This window comes from Thunnus albacares, chromosome 19, assembly GCF_914725855.1.
Source record: "Thunnus albacares chromosome 19, fThuAlb1.1, whole genome shotgun sequence".
Lineage (NCBI taxonomy): Eukaryota > Metazoa > Chordata > Actinopteri > Scombriformes > Scombridae > Thunnus > Thunnus albacares.
The window spans coordinates 3,332,152-3,346,303 of NC_058124.1; the positions used below are offsets into that span (position 1 = coordinate 3,332,152).

At 38.8% G+C, this 14,152-nt stretch overlaps 1 protein-coding gene across 2 annotated transcripts in view; it reads left to right on the forward strand.

Annotated features, from left to right (window-relative positions):
- The first annotated feature begins 1,874 nt into the window (after nucleotides 1-1,874).
- thrb (thyroid hormone receptor beta) overlaps nucleotides 1,875-14,152 on the forward strand; it is a 126,449-nt gene continuing 114,171 nt past the window's right edge. The window contains exon 1 of one of the 2 annotated variants that reach the window (XM_044336038.1): nucleotides 1,875-2,319. The gene's annotated coding sequence lies outside the window, so the exon portion shown is untranslated. The remainder of the gene's footprint in view (nucleotides 2,320-14,152) is intronic. The other variant, XM_044336039.1, reaches the window with a different exon arrangement.

Below are 14,152 nucleotides of genomic sequence, written 5' to 3' on the forward strand. Positions count from 1 at the left end.
TTTAATGGAGTTTGAAAGATTGCAAACGTGGAAGCTGAGTAAATTCTTTCTCTCATTTTCTAGAAAATCTGTGAACGTGCATGTGAACAGCATGCAAGTCCCTCAATGTGAACTCATTCACCCTGTTATATTCGTGTGACCTTGACAGTGCAATGATCACTAGATCAGTAACACAATGTTCTTCCCAGGAACCAGCACACTTGATGCAAACAGGTTCTGCATTTTTCATCAGCCCTCATACAACAACAGGTCATGTGGTTTACATATGCAGCTGTGGTTTGGCATGCCGCAGCGATCTTCCTGGAGTGTTTGTGTTCTGCTTCGTGCTCCACATACTGTATACTGAAGGTGTGTGTGTGTGTGGTTGGGGGGGGGGGTTTCACCTTGAATTTTTGGTTGAGCACATCGTCCCTAAAACAAAAATTCACCTTCAAATGAGTATATTCATATTGAATTTAGTTCCAAATGGCAGGCGGTGCTGTGCAGCACCTCGCATTTCTGAGACTATCTTGTTATTTGGTGTGTTGTACTTCTTCCTGCAAAGACATTGTGACATTATGTTGACATATTTGCAGTTAGACAGCAGAAAATCATCTCTCACCATGTTGACCTCAATTTAAACAAGACACAGCATTCTATAGCTTTATTCAGCACTCTTACTTTTTCTTTTACTAATGTTATTGTCTCTCTCATACACAAATCTTTATTTGAATACAAGATGTTCACACCCATTCTCTGCAAGCTGTTGAAAGACATTGTGGGAATTCTAGGAAACCACTAAATCAAGTAGACAAGGTATACCTGCAATGCACTGAGCTCAGTCAACATTGATAATGTAAGAGTATCGTGAGACTGGAGCCTTCTGTCTTTGTTTGCATTTAAACAAATACATTTCTCCATGGACATCATACAGAATGTCTGCTGGAGCTAAAATGTCATCAAGTGGTAGATAATCTGTACAGTAGCCTTCTCTGTTATGTTAGTATCAGACATAATTTGGTATTTAAAGCACAGACATCAACTCGCTGCAAAAAACAACCCATTTACTACCCTTTTACACACTTGGAGAAGTTTCAAGTCAAACATATAGTACAGGAAAGCAAAGGTGATATGAGGTAAGGTTTATTGTTCTTATATATGATTTGCTGTTGATGTATACTGTAACTTTCATGTGCTTTTATTTTATTTTTTTATATACATACTGTAATCAGGACGTCCTTGTAGTGAAGCGAGCAGGCCCTCATCAAGTGATCAGCCCCAGCCAAGGCACTTTATGCATGACAGAGACACCATTCACCACGAAAGCAGAAGACTTTGAAACCTTCCACTAATAATTTACCTGCAAGCTGTGATTCTGCCATGTGTTTAGAGCCAATTTAATGCTGATGCCAGTAAGAAATTGGAACAGTCCGCTTGCTAGGGTATACACCAGATAAAACAAAGTTTACCAAGCTAGTTATTTACAAGGCCAACATTCAGAGCATTCAGTGTTCCCTGTAGACTTATAATTTGGTGACCTACATAAAATATTTTTTTCCGGTTAGGATTTGGTGGACACATGGGCATGCTCATAAAATCTGTAAAAAAAAAAAAAAAAATCATAAAATATATATATATATATATATATATATATATATATATATATATATATATGGAAAAATATAAATAATGTAATAATAAAATATATAAATATAAATGTGAAATTAAATATAATAAAAAATAGTAAAGGAATAATTTATTTTTAATGATATTTTAACTTTTAAGACTACTAAATGTAATAATTATAATAATAATACATTGAACAGCCTCCCCCTAGTGTCCGTGAACACATGCAGTAAGTTTCAGCGGTATGTTTCCTGCCTTGTCGGCATGAACCAGGCCTACTGTAAAAACAGCCAGCCGTCGAAAAAAAAAAAAACTAAAGTTGGGAGTTTGTAATGAGGGCGAGGCTTGTTTTGCTCGGTTCCTGCCCCTGATTCAGCTCTCTGATTCCCCGTAGCGATCAGTCGGAGCGCTACAATTGTCAGTTTCGTTAGTGTGTCGCTTTTTAACGTTTGTTTTCGGCTCCATGTTGAAGTTTTTGGAGCTCAGACTGACAGCCGCAGCACACTGTGTCCACACAGATACAGTCCGCACGCAGACACACGCGCACAGACCTCGCCTGATCTGCACCAGCGCGGGTCATTTCAGGTTAAACCCCGGCGCTGTGTCCCGTCCACTTCACCCGACGGAGATCCACACTGGTTCCAGTTGAGGAGGAATGCACAGGCACTGGGACTCCATATAATATTTGGATACGAGCTTCGTCTTGCATATGCGGTATGTTTCGTTTTTGGGGTGTTTTTTTTTTGACAACAGTCTAGCCAATGACAGCCTCTCCGAAAACTGACAGTACAGCAGCGAGGTGGCGTATATTGAGCTTCTTAAGCTAAATGTTCATACTAATGTTCGCGTTTTTAACGGAGCCATAAATGTGTTTTTATGTGGAAGGGAATAGTTTTTGCCGAACTACATTCATTTTTTTTGCAATTCAGTGCTGCCTTGCTAATAGGCAGACGCTTCACACCTGGTTGAACGTTAACGTTAGACCTTTCCAGAATTATCTGAGTCTTTCTGACAATTTGGAGCACAATTTATCCACCAAGCAGTACATTGTTACTATAATATTTTAACTTTATAGCGGGTTTACTGCGCCCTGCGCCCGTCGTAATGATATAGCAGGAAAAAGGAGAATTTATGAAGAAAGTTTATATTGTATTCAATTTCTTGTGTATTCTATCCATGCCGAATTGAACACTGGCTCGTAGTCATCCAGAAACTTACTCGTTTGTTATTTGTATGGTTTCGTAATCGTAACAAAAAGCGAGAGCACTTTAAATTGACAGATATCTGGCTGGAGGTTCTGTCAGTAGAGGAGAGCAGCACTACTCGTGCTAGCTTTTATGGAGAGTTGAGGGAGTTGGTTCATGGGCCCAAGTTATCGTTCCCTTCATAGCGCAGGGCATCCCTCCAGTTTATCATAATACTGGTCTGGTTCACTTTTACTCCGGTGGTCTTGAAAATATGTCAGATATATATTTAAGCTTACAGTTTCTGACGTAACCTTTGCTTTCGCTTTTGCAACATGAACTTCACCGAAGCGCTCAATGAACATCTGGCATGCAGAATAAGCATGGCCCTTCACAGTGCATTAGTGACCTTAAAGGTTGGACTTCTGAACATTACAGTTCAGTGTATCACTGCACAAACACACACTGAGTTGTTTGCTAATGCTTCATTCGACAAAATTTTGTCCCGTTATTCCTGCGGAGAGATCTGTCTGTGAGTGTCTGCTAAAGTTTGCTGGGCCTGTAGAAAAATAGTGACAATCTTTCGGGGTTTTTTTGCCTCGTTGTAGTTTGCAGTGTGATAGGTGACATGTTACCTTATGAGCATATGATGATGCTTTCAAAGGCTGTCAGAAAACACGAGTGTACTCGCGCGTGAACGAGTCAGCAAGGTGACTTTCCTCTGAAGTGGAGATGTGAGGTTGAGAGGGGCGGATAGCTCAGCAGCTGGTGTTACAAGTAATGTTTACCACTTTCATAAAAGCATATTGACATCTTTAATGCCAAAAGCAAACAAACAAAAACTTCATTTGTTTGTAAAAGATAGCAACCACAGACCAAAAGCATCTCAACCATCTGCCAGCCCTCTCATTTTACTGGGAGCTAGTTGAGAAATAGAAGTTTTTAATTTAAAGTATAAATATGTTGAATAATGTGAATAAGAGTATTTTTTACAAGACATATTTTGACGTTATAACTCTTTTTTTGATTTGTCTGCATGGTTTATTTATCTTTATTGATTAAAAACTATAGCATAAGTACATAAACAATCATTTTGATACATTGTTGATAATAACATTTTTATTTAGGGACAATTAGCAGTGTTGTGCATGACATGTCATATTTGCATCATGCAAACAGGGAGTTTCCAAGGAGCTACTGAAGGCAGCATCAGCTCTCAGCTGAGGGTATTTAAGGTCTTCCCTCTGCCTGTTGGCTGCTGTTTTGTGGGAGCTTGTGTGAACCTCATCATCTCTCAGGGCAGAGCTGATGTTAGAAAGCGTGCGGCGGTACATAACATACATACAGCAGGTGTCAGAATAATGTCATCCGTCTACATGCAGTGGAAACGGCACCGAGCAAATCGCTGGAAAGCATCAGTATTAACGTTACATATTGAATACAATTAGTCCTTTGATGTGTCTGTTGAAACTTGTTAGGCTGCTTTCTAGCCCAGATGGATGCCCCACCCCTATGATGACAGTTGTCAGTTTTGTACAAGTCTCAACTGCTAATAAAGGAAAGCTGTGGCATCAGAGCACGATACGCTTAGTGAAGACGTCTGCTCCGGCTTTGCTCAAGGTGGTTTTGATCAATGGGTATTGTGAGGACTAAACTCATTGTATTTCTACTACAGTCAGGCCTCTAAGCTGCTGTCACTGCTGAACAATGAGTTATTTTTTTGATTTAATTCCTCAGATTTGATTCAAGAGCAGTTATTTCTCTTTTTCAAATCATTTTTGGGAGATTTGATTCAGCAACAATCAGCCAAAACTGTATGTTCAACAAGTAAACATGCAATCATGTAAAAAAATCTCTGTATTTGCCTACAGGGTGTCAAGTGTAACTGACTGCAATAATAAAGTTGGCAAGTTGAACAAAGACATTTGCCTCTACAAATAAATACGAAATAATACGGCTAAAAATATCTATTGCAGCTTAGGCAGTAGCATTAGAAATATCTCATTATAATAATATGTAATATAATAAATATGCAACCGCTGCTAGTATTATACTCATTATCTTATGATTAAATGTTGACTTCAGTTCAAGTTTCAGCGTCACTCATCTTTCTGAGTTTACCTGGAAATGACTGCGGTCGCTAGAATTACGCAATACAAAATAAATCCTTTTACAACATGTCATAAGCACATGAATTTAACATACTTTATGGACATGCTGACTTAGTGTGTCTTATAATTTTGCAGGCTTACTGACTTCCTGTCAGTGTGTACGTGCTGGCTGGCCTAGACTGAGGTCAAGCTGAGCTGCAAGTCTCTCTTTGTGTTCCCTTTCATCTCTATTAATGTCTTAAAGGAACTGAAACAGCGTTCATTCAAATGATGTGTGTGATTACTTTGGCACTTGATATGTGCATTCCTGAGAACTGCATTGATTTTTATGCCACTAGGGAGCAGAGGTATAGTAAAACAGGGTGACAGACGCACAGCCCCGCAACTACATGTCGCACTGTCCTCACCGGCTAATAGGCAGGTGGTGTACGGTGGTTTTATCAGAGCTTGTTTGCTGGAAACAGCTGTCTGCTGCTACTGGAAACCACGCTGATGAGAGTGACGTTTGTGGGCTGTAAAACTGAAACAATGTGTTTTAAAAAGGCTAAAAAAAAACCTCAATAAAGCTGCGGAGATGAGTGATAATTCTCCATGGATTCATCAGTATAAGCAACACTTTTCATTTTGCATGAAAGTGAGTTCAACAGGTTTGTTTGTTCTAAAAACTGCTGGATAATGTACGTCTCATGTTATAAGACAATCACTACATGGACTTTGTTTTGTGAGCAAATGTGTACAATTCTGGGAGGTTTGTCACCTGACTCTACTTATTCAGAAAATATAACAGTAGGGCTGCAGCTAATTAATGGTTTATTTTATGAAATCTTAAAAAAAAAGTAGCATTAACAGCTCCTCAGAGGCTATGGTGATGTCTTCAGTCTGGTTTTTCTGACTAACAGCCCAAAACCTTAATTCACAATCCACAAAGTGGTCTGTAGTCTTCCTGCCGTCTAAACAAAAACAGCATCAATAAAACAATTTAAAATCACATTTTTCAATAAAACACGAAAAAGCAAAATAAGCCAAACAAAAAGAACATAAAAAAGGTTCCAAAACTGCAATAACTAGACTTTACATCTACGTGAGATTCATCAGATTTAGTAACTGTTTGAAAGAAAATCTGCTTTTGATGCGTCTTACAGTACGTCTTCCATGAAGCCGTGACGAGACATGGCACCACTTTGACGTTGACAGCGAGATATACGTTTCTGCTCGGAAAAACGACTGAACTGATTACATGATTGACAGATAATGAGTCTGCAGCTACTTGGATAATGGATTAATAGACTTTTCCCTGCAGCTCTTTGTAACAGTGATTTAGCAGTAGAATGAAAAGCACATCTAAATTTAAAAACCTCAGCGTGATGACTGACATACAGCAGACATGTTTCAGATATCACACCGTGTTATGATACAAGCATGGACGAGGCCGGTACTGCGGTGCTGCTTCGCTTGATGCAGTCGCTGATGAAGCCGCCGGCTACACATTGGCAAGTGTGTGTTAGCATGCAAGTACAGGCGAACATGTTGGAGTGTTGCCTGGTATAATTTGATGTTTCCAAGACAGAATGAGGTTCTGAGGCTTAAAGATTATCACTGTCATGTACATATTATGATCCATATTGTGAAATTTGAACACTGGTAGCATGGTTATACCTCAGTATGGAAGTCACACATCTCATCAATGAACCATAAGCACTTCTCAACTGCATGTGGAAGTATTTAGTTGTAACTTTAACATGGACCATTAAAGTTCAGTGAAATTCATGATTGCATAATTGCAGTCATGCATAATTTACCTTACCAAATCCTCCCACCAAAAGAAATTAAGAGGACCGACAACAGCAATTACATTAATTTATCTTGCACTTGCTATATTCAGTTATGGTCTCCAGTTAATTTTTTTTTTCACCCTCCCTGCAGCTTTCAATGGCTGTAATCAACTTCTCATGCATTTTGCACATGTTAGGTCGAGCTATTGTTTGTGAAATCAAATCACATCGGCTGGGAGGTTTCCAGTGACGGTACAAGTAACGGGATCCAAGCGGCGACGCAGGTCGGGTTTAAAGGTAGTTCACTTGGTCATTGAGGCAGGATTACAGTTAGACAAGTGGTGACTGAATCAGACAAACACATATCAGATAAACGTACAGGCCAACAGGTAAACAGGAAGGCAAGGCTCAAACACACCACAAGAACATTCAGTTTACTAGTCGGAAGGAGTTTCATGTTATGCACTTTGTGGGAGTAGTAGTAGTAGTATTAGTATCAGTATCATAAAAAACATGATACACTTACTATATATAATATGATGCAGTAATATTAATATGAATCTACCCAAAGTATCTTAGATTGGTTTCTAACTGATGAACTACAGCATTAAAATGTGATTAAAAACAAATATACTATAATAATAAAAACACTCTAAAAGAAGCCAATCTGCATAATGAATACTTATACTATTGATACCTCAAGTACATTTTGCTGATAATACTTCTGTACTTTGAATTCAGGATTTTTGTTTTTTTAGACAGCTATATTTCTACTTTTACTTAATTAAAGGATCTGAATATGTCTTCCACCACTGGCTAAAACACTCTCAAAGATCCGGCTAATAGATAATGAGATATAAGAAGTCATAAAAGTATTTTGACATTCTCGAGATAGGTTAAATGGAGCCGTATTTAACTTTGAATTTTCTGTTTTAGCAGAAGTGTTCTTAACTTGTAAATATGGTAAATAAATATTATGGATAGTAAATCATATTTCATCATTTTCAGTTGATTAGTTTATCAGTTAACTAATATGAGCTCCACTGTGAAGATGGAGAATCTTGTGTGTGGGTGTATTTGATAAGAGGTAAATGTGATGTTGACTTTAGGTGACATCCTCACTACCACCTCAGAAATGACAAAGACTCTCTGAGCAGTGTCAACTCAAACTGATCTCTGTGGGTTTTTACAAAGTAGAGCATAGTGTTGAGCTGACAGTATTGGAATAATACTTATTTTCAATGTACAAACTTTTTTTTTTTTTGGCAACTCTTTAGTACAGATATTTTATCAATGTTTTACAGGTGAATTATACATGTATGGGGGGGAAAAAGCAGTATTGCAAAGTTCAGTTCAAATATAGACAGAAGGAAAATGTATTACAAGATGAATTAGAAAAAATAAAAAGGGAATACTGGAGTAAAAGAGTAAAAATAAAGTGGATAAAAAAGTAAGTGGATGTTGAATAGGTCAATAGTGCTTTTGTGAATCGTGTTTAAACCAGGCTAGTTTGTAGGAGGGGTTGGTTCAATCTTACTGAAGTGGTCAATAAAGGGTTGCCAGATCTGGTCTAGTCCTCACACCCTCGCAATGACAATAATTTTTTCCAAATGCAGGTGTTGCATAACATCCTTTATAAGGGCAGAGTGGGTTGGAGCCTGTGCTTGCTTCCAGTTTAGTAATATCAGTCTGCGTGCTAGAAGGGTTACAAATGTTATCACATTATATTCAAAGCTGGTTAGCACAAGATCAGATCCTTTGACTCCAAAGACAGCCGTCAGTGGATTAGGATCAACAGGTCTTTCCATGATGTCCGATAGTGATTGAAAGATGTTTTGCCAGTATGTTGTTATTCTTGGGCAGTGTCAGAACATATGGGCTAGTGCAGCTGGTGACTGCCTACATTGGTCGCATGCAGGATTTATATTTGGATACATTTTTTAGAGCTTTTTCTTTCTTAAGTGTAATCGGTGTAATACTTGAAACTGCAAAAGTCCATGTCTCGCACAGACTGAGGAATGTACCAATGTCTGGGCTTTTGTCCATAGTTCTTCTGTGATAGCTACTCCTAGATCATTTATCCAGGTTGTTTTTGGATAATCTCAGGAGGTGGTGCAATCTAAATATGAAAAGGTATCATAAATAATGGAAGTGCCTCATTTAATCAAAGGATTTGACAAAAATATGGATTCCATTGGTGAACTATTTGGAATGTTGGGGAAGGATGTAGTGTTTTGTTTGACAAAGTTTTGCAACTGTGAATATCGGAAGAAATGTGTGTGGGTGGGCAGATCACATGTAATTTGTAACTGTTCCAATGATGGAAATATACCATCAATAAAAAGATCTTTGAAGGGGTGAATTCCTTTTCTGTGCCATATCTGAAACTTTGCATCAGAGAGAGGTGGAGTAAATGAATGATTTGCAACTAAAGGAGCCTGAAGAGAGCCAGAATGCCACCCAAAATGTTTTCTTATTGAGTGTGAAACTATTGGACTGTTTGAAGAATCTGAGCGTGTGGTGGGCAATGCCAAAAAGAGTGAAGCTGCAAATTAAGATTTATCTTAATTGCCGGTTATGTTTCCTATTGTATTTCAGTAGACTAAGGACAGTAGTGAATGGTTTAGCACACAGTATACTGGAGCAAGAGACTGAAAATTATGCCCCTTTTTATATTCATTCAGTCAAAAATTGATTTTGAATTGAGAATGGATTCTGAATTGAATCAGATACCCAAGAATTGGAATCAAATCGTGAGATTCCCAAAGATTTACACCCCTCTTAGCTGTTTTGAGCAGGTTTGTCAGAGAAGTGAGAAGCAAGATTGGTGAAATAAAAGGAGAATTCTTTGGTCATGAGTTTGTTAATGTTAGTGACATTGTTATGGTCAGTTGGGATGTACCTCTCAATGGACAACAGCAGAAGATCTGAGAGCCTTCCTTCTCAACCTCTGTTTCAAAGCTGAGTCTTGATCAGCTTCAGTTTGGAGACTGATCGCTGGACAGATGCAGCTGTCACTGGTAATGTAGCATATATTTTGAGGAGTTTTGGGAAAACTGTGTTCACATCATTTTCTTTAAGGCACATAAGCATAGCGTGGACATTGCTGGTAGGGAGAACATAGGAAGAGTGGAGCACCTTCAGCTCAGTGGCAATACTATCTTCCTCCATGTCATAGATTTGGCAAACATCCTTGACAGCCTTGGCAGCTCTCATGCCTTTCCAGTTCCTTGGGATGATAATGCACTGACATAACAGCACTAAAACTGAACTAGCCCTTTTGCCTTTGTCATGTGTGTTTTTACCCCTACCAAGGAAGATGTTTTGACTTCCATCTGTTTGTTTCTCTGTTAGCAGGGCTACTCAAAAGGTTCTCCTCCAGATCTCATAACAGTTTCATGACAGGATGAATTTTTAAAATGTTTTAACATGCCTAGGCAGAGGTTTAACTTCTACCGGGCATCCTTATCATACTATAGGGACACTTTAGAGGGCATTTTATCATACTATGGGGGCCAGTGTATGATTTACACATCTCATGTTCAAAACTAAACTGAAACCTCATTTCTGTGAACTCACACTGAACTCATAACCAATCATAACAGCACAACATGGCTGTGCTGTTATGATTGGAGTGTTCTACTTATCACTATGATTATGAATTATTTTCAGTTAGTTTCAGTTTAACACTCATTCTAACCTTCTCCCCCCTCTGCAGTGACTAGAAGTTTAACCAGTGCAGTAATTTGTGTCCACACAGATTACTGTTCTTTTACTGAATGACTGGACGAAATTGACTTTGGTAGCTTTCACTTACTGTAAAAGCTTATCAGCGCTGCCACAGTCGGAGCTGATTGTAACAGCTATTCCTAAGTTCAAACGTAGCCTATTTAGCTTAAGTATTGCTAAATATTTCCACTCAGTTACTTCCAGGTGGAACTGCATAGCAGACTTAACTGAAACTACTAGGTTGCTAATACTACACTTTATTACCCATTTAGATTAAAGAATAAAATAGGTAATATGGAATATGGTTGACCTGACTCTTCATCAGAAGAGTTTAATGATACTGATTAAATTATGGTCAATTAAAATAATCATTATGACTTTATTTCCACCGTCAGTTCCATTAAGACTGTTTAAATAATGTCAGACAGGTTGCATAATCACATATGTCCTTCTCATTTTAAATTAACAGTTATTTTTTGAAGTTATTAATATTATTTATATTATCTGTGTGGCATTTTGCTTTTATTAGATACTGTATGTAACAATAGAGTAGCAGACAGGAAATGGCGAGGAAGAAAGAGAGCTATGAGAGCTTGTGATGCTACACTGACTTTCTCTGGATGTAGATGCTTGCTTTTGATTGGACAGATGTTTCCTAGCAACCAATTTATACATTTCTAAGATCCTTACTTACATTGATACAGACACTGCTTAAAGTCCCCCTCCACTCAGAAATGTGTTTTTCTCATTGTTCCTTCACTTGGATGTTAGATCTTCTCCGTGCAGAATGAGGATGACATCACTGCTAGTTTGGAGCCAATCATGGTCCAATATTCAACTTCCACCAGTGTGATGATGAAACTTGAAGCCTCTTCTGCTGTGACGTTTGGCTGGATGCACACACTTTGCAGCTGTCAGAAACAACTGCTCACATGTAGGACATAGTGACCGGTGATAGGATGTTTTATGCCTCATCAGCAATCAAGCTGTCAAATGTGAGACAAATAATTCACTTGTCAAAGCACAATTTGTTCTGTCAGTAACCTGCAATATTGGGTTTCATTCACTGAGAGTCAAAGTGTCACTGTGACTCCCCAAGGTGTCTATTACATTTAAATGTTTTATGATCCAGTGGCAATTTGTTGGAGGCAAAATGCGGAGCTGACATCATGTTACTTGTCGAAGACAATCACCAGCAGGAAGATTTTACACCCAACCTAAATACACACAGTAGCTTTCTTTAGTTCAACAGTCAGTGCAACAGACGTTGCATCCCATGTCGTTTGTTCTCTTCACTCTCCACTTTATTCTGGAGTGAAGTCCAGCAATTAAACTTCTGAAACGAGAAATATTTGCATACTCATAGATGCTGAATTTTTGACATTTAAATGGAGGTGGTGTCTTTTTAAGGATTTTGACAAGGTAATTTTTTTGTGGAAAAAACATATCTGACACAAATTATTCAAAGCTCAGTTTTTTTTTGCTGTAATTTTTTTGTATATATAGTGTAAACGGCTGATAGTGATCATATCTGTCAGGGTCAAATTGAGCACTAGAAGCAGATGATTATTATAACCAACTTTTTTTCTTTTTCTTGTTTCTCATGCAGATTGACATTTGTGCATTTATTCATGATATACAAACATATTCACAAATATATTTATATTTTATGAATATAAAGTAATGAAACAGACAACTTCACTATTTATTGAATTTTACTGACTGTTTGAAAATACAGAACAGCTGTTTCAAACGCTTTTGAAATTACAACTTAAGTAAGTAAGTATACAGTACAGTACTGTATGTAAAATACAGATCATTGTAGTTCAGTTATTATTAGGCTATAGCCTAAAACAGTATTGTGCGGTTTACAAATACAGTAATGTCAGTAGTGCAAATAGGTTAGTGAGCCACAGCCTAGCGGTGCTTTCAGTGCATTGCTACATTTTGAACAGGCCTAAAAAATAAACTGTAGACTATCAATGCGAACTGGTAGCAGAGTTTAAGAACAAACGTGTTCATAAAATGTTTGGATCTTAGTCAAAAATAGAAACTGCAACAACAACAACAACAACAAAATACAGAATGAGGCTACCTCTGTTTTGTGTGTCAGCTCTGGGCCGCCTGGAAAAGTCATTTCACAAACTTGTCCATTGGATCATGGTTTTGTCCGAAACTAGCTTCACTTCTTTTGCAAAGTGATGTGAAAGGTCAAAGTTGCAGCAGACCAGTCTTTAAAATGCCCAGGATGGCACATTGGTCCCCTCTTCTTCCTCCTCCTCTCCCTCCTCACTGCTAGCAGCATTGGTACCAAAGCGCTCTCCCACCTCCGCGATGATGTCCTCATCATCATCAGTAACAGGGCTGCTGTCATCAGTTGCAATCCACTGCTCAAACTCCTCGGTTCTGATCTGGCCAGGTGGATCAACAGTTTTTTCAGTTCCTCCTCCTGTAACACGACCTCCTTTCCTCCAGCTATTTCTTATTGTGGAGTCCCTCACGTCAGCCCAGGCATCCTGTAGTATGAGAATAGCAAGGCTGATTTTTTTTATTTTTTTTTTTGGCAATGTCTACAGTGGTAGCTCTGCTCGCCTCATCATTTTGGTGCATTACAGTGCGGCCCATCTCCTTGCGAAAGTAGGCTTTAGCTGTTCTGATGATCTCCGGGTCACAGGGCTGGAGAATGGAGATTGTGTTCTTTGGCATTAATTCAAGTCAGATGTTTCTCAGTGTTGTGTTTTTCACATCATGGGCTGTACAGTTGTTCATAAGTAGCAGAATATTCTTTCTCTCTTGGCCCAATTTGCGATCCCACTCCTTCAACCACTTCACAAAGAGATTCCCAGTCATCCATGCACAAGCATTGGCTGCGTAACAGACAGGCAGTGTGCGCACATTTTTGAAGCAGCGGGGGTTCTGACTTTCGCCAATGACAGAAAGTTCCTTCTTTTCCCCCAGCGGCATTCCAAATGTTTTCCTCTGTGTATTCTTGTCTTATCTGTCCCCATTGGTCCTCAAGCCATCCATCGCATGACACTATATAAGCCTCAGCAGTCTCCCCCTTGCAGTTTCTTCAACACAATGTTCTCTCTCTTTTTAAATCGCTCAAAACTTTGGAAAGTTTGATATTGTCCTCTTCCAGGCTCGCTGCCAATTCTTCTGCCTTTTCCTTCACCAAAGGCCCGCTTAAGGGGACATTACATGACTGGACGTTATCAATCCACTTGAAGAAGGCGGCTTCAACTGCAGGTGCTTTCCCCAATGCGCGTTCCTTTTTTGTATCCATCACTAGCAGCCATGACTGTTCAAAAGGTAGCCTGAGGAACACCAAGTTTCACTGCTCGTCGGCTTGTTTTTGGCAGTTTGTCATAAGCTTTGAAGAGACTACGTTTTTCATTGAGAGAAAATGACTTTCTTTTTCTCATCATGAGTTAAACGCGCACACAGCACCAGCCTGAGGTAACCAGCCGGAAGCAGACGGAGTACCGTGAGGCAATAATGGTGCTGCAGCTGCCAAGTACATATGATATATGTATCATGGGAGTAAAGTAAAAAAAAAAACAGAATGACTGTAGTTTCAATTTTTTTCCCCATATATTGTCTGTATGAAAAGACACTGTAAGCGGACTACTTAATTACTATAAGCCAGTTCTTAAAGCAGCATTTGTAAAGGGATGATTCTGTCCTGAGCTGATCCATATAAGCGGTTGATGACTGTAACCGTGATCACTGTAAGTGGTTTCCACTGGAT